This window comes from Mytilus galloprovincialis, chromosome 7 (genome assembly GCF_965363235.1).
Source record: "Mytilus galloprovincialis chromosome 7, xbMytGall1.hap1.1, whole genome shotgun sequence".
In the NCBI taxonomy this organism is placed as follows: domain Eukaryota; kingdom Metazoa; phylum Mollusca; class Bivalvia; order Mytilida; family Mytilidae; genus Mytilus; species Mytilus galloprovincialis.
This window is the reverse complement of record NC_134844.1, coordinates 57,106,067-57,118,475: the sequence shown is the minus strand read 5'-3', so window position 1 is coordinate 57,118,475 and position 12,409 is coordinate 57,106,067. Positions and strand designations below refer to the sequence as shown.

The 12,409-nt window shown below is 31.6% G+C and overlaps 1 long non-coding RNA gene across 1 annotated transcript; it reads left to right on the top strand.

Annotated features, from left to right (window-relative positions):
- Positions 1-270: 270 nt before the first annotated feature.
- Positions 271-2,442, top strand: LOC143083352 (uncharacterized). The gene is made up of 2 exons (XR_012980660.1): positions 271-445; positions 1,930-2,442. It is a non-coding gene; the product is annotated as an uncharacterized LOC143083352 (long non-coding RNA).
- The last annotated feature ends 9,967 nt before the right edge of the window (positions 2,443-12,409 follow it).

Here is a 12,409-nt window from a genome sequence, read left to right as displayed (position 1 = left end):
TGAGATTTGTACGAAATATATTTCTAAAATTGAACCAATTTTCTTACTTAAAGGCTTGCTGAACTAGAAGAAAATTCCGGTAATGAATTTAAAAAAAAAACAACACTGTATTCTGTTCTCTTTTACTTCGTGGACAATTGTCATCTGAACAGGTGGTCACCCCAACTGCTTCTTTATTTCTTATCATGTGATTCCACTAATATTTTTTTTTAACTCGCACAAGTAACAATATTTAATTGATTTTTTTGCTGACACGTTGGTGCGGTTTTCTCGTCATACTTTTTTAGTATAAGTATACGCCTTAATGTTCCAATCTTCATCTGAGTGTTATCTGGTCACTTGAGATTAGCGGCTAATAAAATTACTATATAAACTGGTCAGGGGCCAGATAAAAGTCAAAACTGGACACTATTATATTGTTTATACACAAAAAGCAGAAGAAATTGTAAGTACATTATTTCTTATTCCATTAAGATTTCATTTGTCTTTCAGAAAAATATAGTTAAGATTTAATCACATTGAACATTACATTAATGAAATTGGAGACCTCATTTTCTTTCTTTGCGGTTTCTAGCGCTTTTTTCTCCAAAACTACAGATTTTTGTAAACGGTCAATTGCATATATATGTCGTGTACAAGTTGCGATTTTGTACAGGTTATAACATGTACAAAAATATTGTACATGTTATAACTTGTATAATGCAAAAATACAAGTTATAACATGTACCACAGTACCTCATACATGTTATAACCTGTACAAAATATTGCTTAAAAATGGTTTTAACTTGTACAAAATAGAAAAAAAGGATATTTTTCTATTATCGCAACAGATGATATTGACCTCAACAACATTTTCATAACTTTTGTGTTATTCCTTCTTGTTAGTGTGTTTTGTCCTTTTTTGATATACACTGTACACCTTATACATGTTACATGTGCATAGGTTTTATCATCGAAATATACTGGCACAATTGTTACTAAGAATGTTCTTTCTAGGTATGTATTATGCGTCATAATTGTACGTACCCCGTCTAGAATCTTATATAGTATGTGTGCTTTTATTTTGATATAAAGAAAAGCAATGTCGTATAACTTCAATTTTACAACCCCAAAAAACGCATATTTATTCTTGCGACAAAGAAAAGTTGCATTAATTTTGTATCTTTTGACTTATAACTTCAAATGTTATTTGGAAATATGTGGTTATAATTGCTGATAGAGAAAGTGCTATTTTAAAACAACACTTAAGATTTGTATTGAAGCATTAAAAAAGAATGTCAATGAAAAGATTTTCAATTTTCACATTGTGTGTCGGAGAAAAAATGCAACTATGAAGCTTTTATTTTTATTTATGCAATCGCTTTTATTTATTAGTCATTTTGATAGACCACACTTCTGTTACTGGGATTTAATTTCCAAAACTTTCAATGGGTGAACTAGGGTATTGAAATATAGTACCTACCTGGCAGCTAAATCAATTCTTAAAAAAAATAAGGGTGTCCGATTGATTGTGTGTGATGTGTAAATACACAATAACTTTTGGTCGAAACTGGGCGAATGCATGCACTTGCAACAGTTTTTTTGTTGTTGTCCATAACGTTCCTAAGCGATACTTTAGCCTTATCCAATTTAACGGGTGTTTTTCATTGACAGTCAATTTGAAACATTCTTGCTGTTCATTTGAACTTTTGTTAATTTGTCTGAACTAAATTAGCATGACATAGTTGCCACCAAATAAGTTAGGCAAACTACATCCATGAAATGTTAACCACATCATTTGTCGGTAAAAATATAACTTTGTGAAGACTGGATTAACTTCAATTTTTTTATTTTATTTTTTTAATAATTTGTATGCGTTAGCGCATTATTTTGATATAAAATTATACATTTGCATGTTCTGTTATTTTATCTTTCGCTTTTATTTTTCAGAAAATGGAGAGGAAAGTGTTAGTTCTTGTTGCAGTTATTTTTCTTATCGGTACAGCATTTGCAACATGTCGGACAAACTGCGCACACAGATATCAAGATGATGTAAACAGCTGTGAAGCCCATGGAGGTTCAAATGACGCCTGCGTAGAAAAGGCAACTGCACACATGCTGCACTGCATGAAACCATGTTCATCTAGAAAAAGGAGCGTGAACTGGAAGCTATTCCATGTGTAAATCTTAACTTTCGAATTTGACGAGGACTATTTTGGATAAAATAGGTCCGATATACGATTTGTGTTACTGGATATTTATAACGACTATCAATGTATTACTACATTACACCAAGTTTGTTTGTTGCATTGAACTGAATTGAAAAATTGAGACTTTTTTTTATTATATATTGTTATTATTTTATTGTTCGACATGAAAGGTTGAGTTCTTTGTTCAATGTCTTATATGTATGTGATACAATATAATTTATTTTTATACTGTAAATAAATCCTGCTTATTTTATTCATTTTTCATTTTTTTCTAGGCCATTTTGCTTTCGACTACTTAAGCTAATCAGGTCTTTGTTCTCTTTATTCGAAATTGTGAACCAACAACTTTGAACAATAAAAATATCAACCAAGCTCTACATTCATGTGGAATGATTCTTTGACCTGTCGGGAGTTTTGGTTTTAACACCCCTTTAAACAATATTTGGCCAGTTCTTGTTTTTCGGTGGCGAAAGTCGAAGTACCCGCAGAGAACCATAGAACACTCTAACCAATAACAATATCCGTACTATTATTATATCCTTTAATTGTTTCCAAGGCCTTTTCTGATTAATTCTCGGCAGAGTAATTGACCCCATTATCTGTGTTTGGCTACCAATGGGTTATGATTTATTCCAAATATATAAGAATACATTGCGATTTGGGCCGGGGATTCTTCAATAAGACAGCAATCTATTGACAATGACAATACAAAAAACAACAACACGAAGATGTCAATAACATATACCCTTAACAAATTCAGATGCAATTAAATATTGCTCTAGCTCTATATTGCACAGTGTCTAGAACATTATCAGAAAACAGATTGACATTGACACACAATCCAGAATATAGATTCCCAGGTCATTTGGTGGTATTTTCTTTTTAATGTATTCATTTTCAACAGTGTTTAATATATAACATGGGCACTAATTGTGGAACTTTAGGATTGATTGAAAGTTATTTGTTTAATGTTTTGTGGAAAATACTTAGTGCATGGTAAGAAAGCTTAGTGCATCAAGTTATGGGCTTTGCTCATTGTTGAAGGCCGTACGGTGACCTATAGTTGTTAATTGTTGTGTTATTTTGGTCTCTTGTGGATAGTTGTCTTATTGGCAATCATACAAAATGTTCTTTTTTATATATTAAACACAATAGGTAATTATTCGTGTAATAGTGGTCGTTCTGGGTTGATAAATACTTACAATTTGGAAATTAGTATGGCGTTCATTATCACTGAACTAGTATATATTTGTTTAGGGGCCAGCTGAAGGACGCCCTGGGTGCGGGAATTTCTCGCTACATTGAAGACCTGTTGGTGACCTTCTGCTGTTGTTTTTTCTATGGTCGGGTTGTTGCCTCTTGGACACATTCCCCATTTCCTTTATCAATTTTACTACTAAAAAATGGGTGCACATGTACATATGGCTCAGGAACAGAATCCCGTTTACGAAAGTAATATGTAGAATTGAACGTTCCATGTCCAGCGGCAAATAATACAACTGGATTACAGATAAAATATATTTATAGCAAACAAGTACATTTTAAATTTATTAAAACAACAACCAATAAATGCTACAGTTATCTGTCAACTCGATTCATTTAATATTCATTTATTGAAAAGTCTCAAACTAACGATAAAAATGCTAGTTTGTCGTCTCATTGACGTTTACCCAATGTAACTTTATTGTTAAACATCCTAATAGATATCTTGTAGTCAAATTTTGAAGCTAGGCTGCTGTCTTATTAAAGTACAGTAATGATAAATACTTAAATTTAATAACTTTTGCCAATGGTGTCTGTGGCGCAGCGGTAAGATGAGTGACTGGCAGTACTTCATTTCAGTTTGTGAAAGTTAGTTAAATACATGTAGATATTTTTGTGCCTAACTGCTCCCCTTCGGTTTTGTTACGTTGCTGACAAACTTGAAAAAAGAACGGCTTTTGTTCATGAAGCTCATAAGACGAGTGACTCAGTGACTGTCAAGATGTGCTTCAGATTTCTTTTTTTTCCCCATGTTGTTAACCTTGTACTTCAATTATTTCTATGTAAGATTTCAAAAAAAAATTGTCTTCACTGGGACATCCAGAGCTGATACATGAAGACTTGCGTTTAGCGGGGGCGTAATTCTAAAGATGTTCGTACCATTTTTTTTTTTTTTAAATGTCGAATTTTCAGTACACCCATGTTAAAATTTGTATTTCTAATGGAAATTTCAGTTGTATCGGTTTAAATGAAAGCTTGTCGGATTTGTGATTCAGAACATTAATAATAAACACACCTTACGTCTATTTTGATCAGATTAAACTGCATTTAAGGCCGATTTTGGGGGTATTTGTGTGCGTACAGTGTCAGAAAAACACAATTTAAATAATTTTTTCCCGATTTTCTGATCGCCTTTATATCTGCAAAAGAGACTTTTTAAAAACGTTTATTATTACTCTAACGAAAAATCGTAGCTTCTTTATCATTGTATGTAACATATTATCTACAAACTAAATTAAATCAGCGTACGGGAGGTTCATGTCCATCCTGTTACATGTACCGCTACTTAAATCAGCCGTTAAATTTTTCTCCCTTTGAATATTGAATCAGTCAGTGTTGATTTCAAAAGTACAAAGTCATCTTAACATTTAAAACGCATTGTTTCTTGAACGACAGTGAAGAGGAAAGAAATTTCAAGACATTTTGTGAAAAAAATAGAGTGTACTTTTTTTCATGTCTGCTGTTACCAACACTTTTGATTAATTACACCAACAGTATGCTTGTAAATTCTGCAATAACATGTTGGAAAACAATTCACAATAGAAAACCATAATCATTTCACCAAAGGGAGTAGTTATTTCACAACAGCAATCAAAAACGAAGAAATTTGTCTATCCTGTTATGTCTATCCTGCTGCTATGGTTGCTATGGTAACAGTAACAGGATAGACAATTGTAGACAAAAACAATTGTAGACAAAAACGTCGTTAACTTTTTTATCTTAACACATAGGTTCAAAACGAATGAAAGGTTTCATTGTTTGAACTCGTCTTAAGGTTATAGTGTCTGAATCTTCCCAATTGTAAAGGGGTAGTTTCACAATAAAATATATATATTCCCAATTAAGTATTTGCAGGTGCAATACTGATATCGATAACAGGATAGACAAAAAGGTAACAGGATTGACTTTTATAACGTGATATATCAGAAACGTCTGTTCATGTTACCAATGAAATAAAGAGAAAAGTAAACTAACTTATGATGGATTTAGTTGATGTTGGGTTTATTTGAAAGGGTGAAAAAATGCCGAACAAAATAAATTGCTATTTTAGACTTGCATTACTGATGGTAAGTTTTACAACTTTTGAAAACCTATTTTTAGAGGCATTTTTCAGTACAACCTGGAAAATTGGAAAACAATCTATTATTTTACAGATTGAATATATATAGAAACTATTCTCTTGAAAACCAACTTATTGGCTACGTTAAACAAGCTTAACATTTTATCTAAACCTTTTCTTAATAACCCAAAATTTCTTTTGAAAATGGTAACAGGATACACAAAATATTGTACCACCGATCAAAAAATGTTTCAAGATATTCTTGTTAAGATTGCATCTTTTAATATGTTGTTCTCAAAGTACTGTTTGTTTTGATTTGCTTATGTAGAGGGTTGTTTGAATAAGAAACGTTCAATAATTTTTTCAATTTCAAAATTCGACATTTTTTGAAAATGACCCAAATAGCATTTCAATACTCTGCCCGCATAGAAAAAATGTTCTTTTTAACAAAACAACATGCTAAATTATGCGTTTAAAAAGTGACTACTCGATACATAGCAGAAATTTTGCAATTATTGGAGAAAAAAAACACCCTTTTCTTGTAGAAACAAAAATAATAAATAGTAATGTGTCGTGGTAAAGTTTGAAAACGTACTTAATGAAAACTTAACCTTTCTGAGTCTTGCAATAGTAATGACTTAAAGAAAGGGTATTTCAGCTTATTATAGCAAAAACAAAGTTTATTTAAAAACAATAAACAATATATATATAAATGCTACAGTTATCTGCCAACTCCATTCATTTATTCATTAATCGAATAGCCTAAAACTAACGATAAAAATGCTCGATTTATGATTGAAAAAACAACAGTCACACAAATATTATCTCTTAATAAATCCATGCTTCAAATAAGTCATTTGCAAATCATATAAAAATTCCCTAGACAAAAGTAAGCTGAAAGTTATTATGATTTTTCATACTTTTCTTGAACGTGCAGTAATGATAAATACTTTAATTTAATTACTTTTGACATTGGTTTCAGCAATAGGATCCGACGTTTTCGTCCCACAGCCGGAGGTTAAAAAAAGTTCACTATATTAAATGTTACTTAACTTAACTTTACTTCATTTCAATTTGTGAAAGACAATGCATGTAGATATTTTTGTGCCTAACTGCCCCCCTTCGGTATTGTTACGTTGCTATCAAACATGAAAACAGATGTCATGTGGATAATATTCATCCCATCTTATAGTAAAACTTGTACATAGATGTGATTTAGTCATTTTTGGTGCTAGATTGTCGTCTCATTGACGTTTATCCAATATAATTTTTAATAGATATCTCGTGATCAATTTTTGTAGCTAGGCTGCTGTCTTATTTGAGTAAATTCAACATCTTCTTCAATATGTAAGTAAGCACACATGCATGTGTATTGATATTTAAACTCGTAGTACAAGTGTTTATTTATGTGTGATAAAGTGAGAAAAGAAATGAACAAGTCCTAGAGAAGATCAAAGAATGAAATATTAAAGACAAGATGCTAACTAATTTATAATAAACGTAAACTTTGTTTCCCGCTCATAATCAGCTGTTATGAAATATGATTCATGTCGTTTAATGTTTGTAATATATTAGTATTTCATTTTGTTTGAATTAACACTGCTTTAATTTTATGTAAGATTTTTTCATTCTTCATACTAGAGTTCATCACCATGACTATACATGTATGACGTACATTTGTAGTTCACGGTGGCATTGTTGGACTATCAAAATGTATGTGTCAGCATTATAGAAGGTCAAATGTGGTTATTTTCCCATCAGTCCAATCTTCTCGAAAGATTACAAATATATATAAAAAAAAAAAACTCGTATATTAAAAAAAAACGGCTTTTTTTAAGAAACCAATAACTTCATTTGATGTCTATGCAGTTCGGCATTTGTCAGAAGACGAGATAGTGTCAAGATGTGCTTCAGATTTCCATATTTTTTTCCATGCTGTTAACCTTGTACTTCAATTGTTTCTATGTAAGATTTAAAAAATATGTCTTCACTGGGACACCCAGAGCTGAAACATGAAGACTTGCGTTTAGCGGGGACGTAACTCTAAAGATGTTCGTACCATTCTTTTGAAAATAGCATTCCAATACTGTGCCAGCATAAAAAAATGTTCTTTTTAACAAAACAACATGCTTAAATAGTGACTAAATGATGCGTTTAAATAGTGACTACTTAATACATAGCAGAATTTTGCAATTGTTTGACAAAGAAAACACCCTTTTCTTGAAGAAACAGATATACTAAATAGTAAAGTGTGGTGGTAAAGTTTGAAAACGTACTTAATGAAAACTAAACCTTTCTAAGTCTTGCACTAGTAATGACTTAAAGAAAGGGTAAACCCACACATGGGCATACGTCCCATCAAGCACAAGTCCCATCTTCAATTCCTTTCCCGCTATTAATCCAAAACCTCTACTTTAATTCCTTATTAAGTGAATAAATATCTCTTCTCCCTCTCTATATGTAGACAAAATAGACAAAACCGTTCGTTCTCTAGCAAGGTCGTAGTTATTATTCATAAGGCGTTTTGTTCAGCGGCATATATTACAACTATATCACAGATTTGAGGTTATTATAGCAAAAACAAAGTTTATTTTAAAACAATAAACAATAAATGCTACAGTTATCTGTCAACTCCACTCATGTATTCATTTATTGAATAGCCGAAAACTATCAATACAAATGCTCGATTTATGATTGAAAAAAAAACAACAGGCACTAAAATAGTATCTCTTATTAATGCTTCAAATTAAGGCATTTGCAAATCATATTAAAACTTCCTTAGACAAAAGAAAGCTGATTGTTGGAATTATTATCAGTTTCTTTATATACTTTTCTTGAACGTGCAGTAATGTTAAATACTTTCATTTCATATATTTTGACAATGGTTTCTGTGGCGCAGCGGTAAGATGAGCGACTGACAGTATCAGGATCCCACGTTCTCGCCCCACAGCCGGAGGTAAAAAAACAGTTTACTATATTTAATGTAACTTAACTTAACTTTACTTCATTTCAATTTGTGAAAGACAATACATGTAGATATTTTTGTGCCTAACTGCCCCCCTTCGGTTTTGTGTTACGTTGATGTCAAACTTGAAAACAGATGTCATGTGGATAGCATTCTTCCAATCTTATAGTAAAACTTGAACATACATGTAGATGTGATTTAGTCATTTTTTGTGCTAGATTGTCGTCTCATTGACGTTTATCCAATATAATTTTTACTGTTAAACATTCTAATAGATATCTTGTGATCAATTTTTGTAGCTAGGCTGCAGTCTTATTTGAGTAAATTCAACATCTTCTTTAATATGCAAGTAAGCACACATGCATGTGTATTGATATTTAAACTTGTAGTACAAGTGTTTATTTATGTGTGATAAAGTGAGAAAAGAAATGAACAAGTCCTAGAGAAGATCAAAGAATGAAATATTAAAGACAAGATGCTAACTAATTTATAATAAACGTAAACTTTGTTTCCCGCTCATAATCAGCTGTCATGAAATATGATTCCTGTCGTTTAATGTTTGTAATATATTAGTATTTCATTTTGTTTGAATTAATACTGCTTTAATTTTATGTAAGATTTGTTCATTCTTCATACTAGAGTTCATCACCATGACTATACATGTATGACGTACATTTGTAGTTCACGGTGGCATTGTTGGACTATCAAAATGTATTTGTCAGCATTATAGAAGGTCAAATGTGGTTATTTTCCCATCAGTCCAATCTTCTCGAAAGATTACAAATATCTAAAAAAAAAAAAACTCGTATATTAAAAAAAACGGCTTTTGTTCAAGAAACCAATAACTTCATTTGATGTCTATGCAGTTCGGCATTTGTCAGAAGACGAGATAGTGTCAAGATGTGCTTCAGATTTCCATATTTTTTTCCATGCTGTTAACCTTGTACTTCAATTGTTTCTATGTAAGATTTAAAAAAATATGTCTTCACTGGGACACCCAGAGCTGAAACATGAAGACTTGCGTTTAGCGGGGACGTAACTCTAAAGATGTTCGTACCATTATTTTGAAAATAGCATTCCAATACTGTGCCAGCATAAAAAAATGTTCTTTTTAACAAAACAACATGCTTAAATAGTGACTAAATGATGCGTTTAAATAGTATCTACTTAATACATAGCAGAATTTTGCAATTGTTTGACAAAGAAAACACCCTTTTCTTGAAGAAACAGATAAACTAAATAGTAAAGTGTCGTGGTAAAGTTAGAAAACGTACTTAATGAAAACTAAACCTTTCTAAGTCTTGCACTAGTAATGACTTAAAGAAAGGGTAAACCCACACATGGGCATACGTCCCATCAAGCACAAGTCCCATCTTCAATTCCTTTCCCGCTATTAATCCAAAACCTCTACTTTAATTCCTTATTAAGTGAATAAATATCTCTTCTCCCTCTCTATATGTAGACAAAATAGACAAAACCGTTCGTTCTCTAGCAAGGTCGCAGTTATTATTCATAAGGCGTTTTGTTCAGCGGCATATATTACAACTATATCACAGATTTGAGGTTATTATAGCAAAAACAAAGTTTATTTTAAAACAATAAACAATAAATGCTACAGTTATCTGTCAACTCCACTCATTTATTCATTTATTGAATAGCCGAAAACTAACGATAAAAATGCTCGATTTATGATTGAAAAAAAAAAAACAACAGGCACTAAAATAGTATCTCTTATTAATGCTTCAAATTAAGGCATTTGCAAATCATATTCAAACTTCCTTAGACAAAAGAAAGCTGATTGTTGGAATTATTATCAGTTTCTTTATATACTTTTCTTGAACGTGCAGTAATGTTAAATACTTTCATTTCATATATTTTGACAATGGTTTCTGTGGCGCAGCGGTAAGATGAGCGACTGACAGTATCAGGATCCCATGTTCTCGCCCCACAGCCGGAGGTAAAAAAACAGTTTACTATATTTAATGTAACTTAACTTAACTTTACTTCATTTCAATTTGTGAAAGACAATACATGTAGATATTTTTGTGCCTAACTGCCCCCCTTCGGTTTTGTGTTACGTTGATGTCAAACTTGAAAACAGATGTCATGTGGATAGCATTCTTCCAATCTTATAGTAAAACTTGAACATACATGTAGATGTGATTTAGTCATTTTTTGTGCTAGATTGTCGTCTCATTGACGTTTATCCAATATAATTTTTACTGTTAAACATTCTAATAGATATTTTGTGATCATTTTTTGTAGCTAGGCTGCTGTCTTATTTGAGTAAATTCAACATCTTCTTTAATATGCAAGTAAGCACACATGCATGTGTATTGATATTTAAACTTGTAGTACAAGTGTTTATTTATGTGTGATAAAGTGAGAAAAGAAATGAACAAGTCCTAGAGAAGATCAAAGAATGAAATATTAAAGACAAGATGCTAACTAATTTATAATAAACGTAAACTTTGTTTCCCGCTCATAATCAGCTGTCATGAAATATGATTCCTGTCGTTTAATGTTTGTAATATATTAGTATTTCATTTTGTTTGAATTAATACTGCTTTAATTTTATGTAAGATTTGTTCATTCTTCATACTAGAGTTCATCACCATGACTATACATGTATGACGTACATTTGTAGTTCACGGTGGCATTGTTGGACTATCAAAATGTATTTGTCAGCATTATAGAAGGTCAAATGTGGTTATTTTCCCATCAGTCCAATCTTCTCGAAAGATTACAAATATCTAAAAAAAAAAAAACTCGTATATTAAAAAAAACGGCTTTTGTTCAAGAAACCAATAACTTCATTTGATGTCTATGCAGTTCGGCATTTGTCAGAAGACGAGATAGTGTCAAGATGTGCTTCAGATTTCCATATTTTTTTCCATGCTGTTAACCTTGTACTTCAATTGTTTCTATGTAAGATTTAAAAAAATATGTCTTCACTGGGACACCCAGAGCTGAAACATGAAGACTTGCGTTTAGCGGGGACGTAACTCTAAAGATGTTCGTACCATTATTTTGAAAATAGCATTCCAATACTGTGCCAGCATAAAAAAATGTTCTTTTTAACAAAACAACATGCTTAAATAGTGACTAAATGATGCGTTTAAATAGTATCTACTTAATACATAGCAGAATTTTGCAATTGTTTGACAAAGAAAACACCCTTTTCTTGAAGAAACAGATAAACTAAATAGTAAAGTGTCGTGGTAAAGTTAGAAAACGTACTTAATGAAAACTAAACCTTTCTAAGTCTTGCACTAGTAATGACTTAAAGAAAGGGTAAACCCACACATGGGCATACGTCCCATCAAGCACAAGTCCCATCTTCAATTCCTTTCCCGCTATTAATCCAAAACCTCTACTTTAATTCCTTATTAAGTGAATAAATATCTCTTCTCCCTCTCTATATGTAGACAAAATAGACAAAACCGTTCGTTCTCTAGCAAGGTCGCAGTTATTATTCATAAGGCGTTTTGTTCAGCGGCATATATTACAACTATATCACAGATTTGAGGTTATTATAGCAAAAACAAAGTTTATTTTAAAACAATAAACAATAAATGCTACAGTTATCTGTCAACTCCACTCATTTATTCATTTATTGAATAGCCGAAAACTAACGATAAAAATGCTCGATTTATGATTGAAAAAAAAAAACAACAGGCACTAAAATAGTATCTCTTATTAATGCTTCAAATTAAGGCATTTGCAAATCATATTAAAACTTCCTTAGACAAAAGAAAGCTGATTGTTGGAATTATTATTAGTTTCTTTATATACTTTTCTTGAACGTGCAGTAATGTTAATATACTTTCATTTCATATATTTTGACAATGGTTTCTGTGGCGCAGCGGTAAGATGAACGACTGACAGTATCAGGATCCCATGTTCTCGCCCCACAGCCGGAGGTAAAAAAAC